Source organism: Marmota flaviventris, chromosome 8, assembly GCF_047511675.1.
Source record: "Marmota flaviventris isolate mMarFla1 chromosome 8, mMarFla1.hap1, whole genome shotgun sequence".
NCBI lineage: Eukaryota > Metazoa > Chordata > Mammalia > Rodentia > Sciuridae > Marmota > Marmota flaviventris.
In genome coordinates, this window is record NC_092505.1 from 40,691,108 (window position 1) to 40,697,107 (window position 6,000).

Sequence of the window (6,000 nt, forward strand, 5' to 3'; positions counted from 1 at the left end):
TACCTGGGAGGTTGGTAAACAAAAATGGAGAGTGGTTGGGGGGGTGGTGATGAACAGAAATTTTACAGGCAAACATGCTGGAAACAGGAAATTCTTTTGGCAGGACGAACAGCGATAGCTCATGTCATCTTTCCTGTGGCTGGAAATGGTATGACCTGCACATTATTCTCTCTCTTCCCTATAGCTGGGAAAGATTTTAAACAAAGATATAATTATGACCTTTTTATGTACCCAACCCACATAGGAAGGAGAAATCGAAAAATCTGCAACAATGATGAGAAGCTTCAACACACTGCTTTTGAAAATCAAATAGAGGACTAGGGGAAATAGCTCAGTGGTAGAGCAATTGCCCAGCATGTAGGAGGCCCTAGCCTCATCTCAACAGGGGCTTAAAAAAAATAACAACTCAGACAGAAAAAGAATAAAGATACAGTGACTTTTAAGAACAAGATTAATAAACTTAATCTGAACCAGGCATGGTGGCTCACACCTATAATCCTAGCTACTAAGGAAGCAGAGGGAGGGTATCACAAGTTCCAGGCCAGCCTGTGCAAGTGAGTGAGACCCTGTCTCAAAATAAAATCAGAAGGTCTGGGGGTGTCGCCAGTGGTAGAATTGGAGACCCTGGGTTGAATTGCCAATATTGCAAAAAGAAAACATGCACGCACACGCACACACACACACACACACACATACACACACACACACACACACACACATACACACACACACACACACACACACACACATATATATATATATATATATATATATATATATATATATATATATATAAATCTAATAAACATTATCAAACTTTGTGCCAGTGAACATGCATAGGCTTTTCTGACACATAAAAGACTATTCCCCAAAATTGACTACACTTCTGGCCACAAGGAATATCCTAACAAAATTGAAAAAGCAGAAATTGTCTAGATTGTATTCTCTGACAACAGCAACAAAAAAAAATAGTAAATAAGTACAAAAGGACCCCACACACACACCAAGAAAACCTTACTTCTTGGGATTTTAAAATTAAACTTCCAAATATTTGGGGCTGGACTGGCTCTAGCTAAGTGGTTCCTTTGACAGAGAATTTACAACCAAATATTTGGGGCTAAAGAGAAAATAAAACAATTAAATAGAAATTATGAACTAATTAGAAATGAAGAGCACAATATAGGAAAATCTATGAATATAATGAAAGCATAACTCAAGTGCAAATTTTATATTTTGAGTGAATTGATTAGAAAACGAAGTGGGAGTGTGGAAAATAAAAGTAAAAGAATTAAGTTTCCAACTTGAAAAGCCGGATTGTAGGGAAGAAGGGAGCATAGAAAACATAGTAACAACCACCAAACCTTGCTCTCAAAGTTCCCACACCCATGTCACCAGCTAAGATTCACCATCTGGAAGTTTATTAGAAATGCCCTGGAGGCCTGGTGATAGAGCGTGGGCTCAGATTGTGCAAGGCCCTGAGTTGGATCCCCAATACCACAATGAAAAAGAAATGCGCTTGATCTGGGGCTCCACCTAGGATGACCGACTGTCCCATCCTGCCCAAAACTGAGGCGTTCTCAGAACATGGGGACTTGCAATACTAAAAACAAGAAAATTCTAGACAAACCAGGAGGAGTTAGTCACCCTACCTAGGAACTAAAATCTGCATTTCAACATGATCCCTAGGTGTTTTCTATGGATGGTGAAGTTCAAGAGGCACTGATCTTATACAAACTTTCAGTTAATATGCATAGAGCTCCTTGTCTTGACTGTGTTTCCACAAACCATAGCCACTAACATTGGAAGTGCCCTGAGACTAAACAAGACCACCCTGAGTTGGACGAATCTTTTTTTTTTTTTTTTTTTTTTGGTACTGGGGATTGAACTCAGAGGCACTCAACTATTGAGCCACATCCCCAGCCCCATTTTGTATTTTATTTAGAGATAAGGTCTCACTGTGTTGCTTAGTGCCTTGTAAGTTGTCGAGGCTGGCTTTGAACTTGCAATCCTCCTGCCTCACCCTCCTGAGCCAATGGGAATATAGGCATGCCTTTCTTTCTTTCTGTTTTCTTTTCTTTCTTTTTTTTTTTTTTTTAATGGTGCTGGGGATTGAACCCAGGGTCTTGTGCAAGCACTATACCAACTGAGTTATATCCCCAGCCCTTGGACAATTCTTGAAAACATTTTCCAGAAGAGATGACCAGCATGGAAAGGAGAGCTAGTCATCACAAAGATGGTGCCTGGCATCCACCAAGTTCTTGGCGTCAAAGAACTCAAAGTCCTATGCAATGTTTCCTTACAAGAGAGACCAGTGAAAGGGGTGTGGAAGACACTTAAGACCTTGCTAGGTACTAATACATAAAAGCTTCTGAACAACATTACAGTTTACAAAATCCTTCCATACACTCAATTTCATTTAATATCCACCACTTCCCTTATCTAACTCTAAGAAAATTCCAGCTCAGAGGCTAAGTTACTGAATTCAACTCTGAATTTCATTCCTACTGCAGAAAGGAGAGGATGTCCCTGAGCACCAATAATTTTCCACTCAAATGGGAGAGCAGAAGGCTGAAATTTAATGAAGAAGTAAACACAAGGAGATCCAATTTTATCTGAAATTTTGATTTCTTAGGGAAAGAGGGCAATTTAGCAAAATATTAAGACTCCATAAATTTGGAAATCTCAATGCATAGATGTTCATTACATTATTTGTTTAAACTTTTCTATTGGATTGAAATATTGCATGGCTTTTTGAAACAATAAAGCAAAGGTCAGGAGAAAATAATCCCAATGCATATTGAGCTCTCACCTCTCTTCCACCTGGGTCTACGTCTGGGATAACCCATCTATCAGCTGAATCCCAGAGGACTGTGAGAGCATCGGGGAGATCAGTATGGCAGCCAAGAATCTGTAATCCCAGTGGCTCAGGAGTCTGAGGCAGGAGAATCTCAAGTTCAGGATCAGCCTCAGCAACTTAGCAAGGGCCTAGGCAACTCAGTGAGACACTGTCTCTAAACAAAATATTAAAAAAGGGCTGGGGATGTGGCTTGGTGGTTAAGCACCCTGGGTTCAATCCCCAGTACCAATAAATAAATAAATAAATCTTACGGATGTTGAAATATTTTCCATAAATATTTCAATATGACCAGCATGGAAAGGAGAGCTGGTCACCACAAAGATGGTGCCTGGCATCCACCAAGCTCTATCTTGTTCATTACCATCCCTAGCACCTAGAAAAGTTCCTGATATATGGTAGGCCCTCAAAACTATTCGTTGAACAAAAGGGTGGGAAAGGGGCTGGGATTATAGCTCAGTGGTAGAGCGCTCAACTCGCACTTGTAAGGTACCGGGTTTGATCCTCAGCACCACATAAAAATAAATAAATAAATAAATAAAATAAAATAAAGATATTGTGTTCATCTTTAAAAAAAAAAACTTTTTAAAAAAAAAGGTGGGAAAGCAAAGGCAGTTTATCCTCCAGGAAACCATATCCTTGGAAATTATTTGGATGGTTCTCCCTTTCAGTGGATAACATGTTGCTGGGTGTGGAGAAAAAAGTGTGGGAAAGAATAGACAAGTTCCAAGATATTGTTCAGGTGCACGGAGAATGGTAGCTCCTGAGCATCAAAAAGACTGCTCCAGTGGCTGGGGATGTGGCTCAGCGGAAGAGCGCTCGTCTAGCACGTGCGAGGCCCTGGGTTTGATCCTCCATACCACATAAGAATAAATAAATAAAATAAAGGCATTGTGTCCACCTACAATTTTAAAAATACGTATATAAAAAAAGACTGCTCCAGAGATAACCGAGGGTGCCAAGCTGTATGATCAGATTGTGTTCTATGTGAGTTTGCTTTTTCCTTCCCTGTTTGCTTCTCCCTTTGCCTAGAGTCTGCACCACATGGGTATTACTCCAAGTTTCAGGGTCTTTCAATCTTGACACTTGTGTCTTGAAGGAGGCCAAAACCTTTCTCCTGGATTCCCAGCCTAACTCTCTGAAGGCTTATGGCTGTGCTCACCCTCTGTTGGCAGGTTCTATACTGGATTGTGAGGCTGCACTCCATATGGCTGCTGATCCCAGGGCCCTATCAGACCATGAAGAAGACAGACCGAAACTGTCACTGCAATTCACAGAAGCAAACAGCTATCTATTCCTAGATTTGAGATTTCTCCCAAATCCCATATTTACTTCACTCCCTCTCTTCCCCACCAGGTGGCCATCAGATGCAGACCCAGGCTCTATGTGACAAACCTCCTGGTGCCCAGTGGCTTTCTGATGGCCATTGAGGCCCTCAGTTTCTACCTGCCAGCAAAAAACCAGAATCGTGCCCCATTCAAGATGACCCTTCTGCTGGGCTACAAGGTCTTCCTGCTCGGTCAGTGACACGGCCTTCATCAGTATGGCCCCTTCCACTTTGCATAGAAGCAATGGCAGCAGGGGACAGGGAAGGGCCAGAAGAATCAGCCACTGCTCCACTTAAGTGGGGAGGGAGGCTTCTGAGGAAACACTGTTTTTTGGGAAAGAGGCTTAAAGAAAGTTTAGAAATGAAGCTGAAGAAGCCAGTTGTGGTGGCACATGCCTATAATCCAAGGGCTTGGGTTGCTGAGGCTGGACACCTGAGATAGGAGAATTGAAAGTTCAAAGTTAGCCTCAGTAACTTAGCCAGACCCTATGTCAAAAAAAAAAAAAAAAGTTGTTCTGGTCCGGTGGCTTGGGAGGCTAAGGCAAGAGAATCACAAGTTCAAAGTCAGCCTCAGCAATTTAGCAAGGCCCTAAGCAACTTAGTGAGACCCTGTCTCTAAATAAAATATAAAAAGGACTCAGGTTAAGCGCCCTTGGGTTCAATCCCTCCCTGGTGAAGGAGGAGGAGGAGGAGGAGGAAGAGGAGGAGGAGGAGAAAAGAAATTAATCTCTCCAGGTTTAGTATAATTTTCTTTGCCCTGTGACTGTCCCTGATGGTGCAGTCTGCTAGAGACCATCTTCATCACCTATCTCCTGCACCTCACCTCCACCCAGCCCCCACCCATGCCTGGCTCCACTCCCTGCTGAGGCACTGCACCAGCCCAAGGAGGTGCTGCCCCCCTGGGGCCCAGAAGGAGAAGAAGGGTCTGGACCTCAGGCCCACCCACCTGCCTGGTGAGGAAGCCAGCACTGCCCACTTTCTCTTCCTGTTCCTCCACTTCTCTTCGCCTACCTCCTCTCCTGTCTCCCTCCCTTCCCAGGTGAGCCCTGCATTCCACAGGTGAGCCCTGCACTCCCCACAGGGGTGAAGGAGCCAGGAGACTTGGTGGAGAAGGTGTCAGGTACCAGGGAGGTGGAGCTAACTGGGTGCCCTGAATCAGCAAGAGCCTGGCAGGAACTGGAGGCCCAGAAGCAGCACTGTGGGTGGAATTCAGCCATCTATCTGATGGACACCCTGCTCTTCCATCTCTACCTGCTCTTTATGGCCTCCTCCGTCGTCACGGTCATTGCCCTCTGGAACACCTAGACATCATGTCTCTCTGTTCCTGTAGATCCCAACCCAGAGCTGCTTCTGGCCTCCTAGGGCCAGCCTCATCTTTTCCCCTTTTTGAGCACCAACTGTCACGTCCCCAAAGATTAACAATTCCACCTGTCCTAACCTAGCCCTGCTGCTTGTTATATCTCATCCCAGACATTTTCCCTTATTCCTGCATATTTGTGGGCTTCCCTCAGTCCTACTGCATGGTTCTAGATCCCTTAGGTCTTCTGAATACAGCAGGTTCTACCCCACTCTACCCACTAATTTGCCTTAATAAATCAATTTGCAGAGATCTCTGGCTCTTTGTCATGTTATAGGGTAGGAACTTAATTATGCAAGACTGATAGTCCCAAAATATCACCTGTGCATCCCTCTGCCTGTGATAAAGCTTTAATGTCATTAATGGTGACGCTTTCACCTCAAGTCCACTGTGTCAGTTTTTCTGTTGGAGAAGTTTTCATTCTCTAAGGTATTTTCAAAGACATGTTTTCCTATTAGTAGA

General features: G+C 43.5%; 1 pseudogene; it reads left to right on the top strand.

The window, feature by feature from the left end:
* LOC114105136 (5-hydroxytryptamine receptor 3E-like) overlaps nt 1–5,486 on the top strand; it is a 42,865-nt pseudogene extending 37,379 nt beyond the window's left edge.
* Nucleotides 5,487–6,000: the final 514 nt, after the last annotated feature.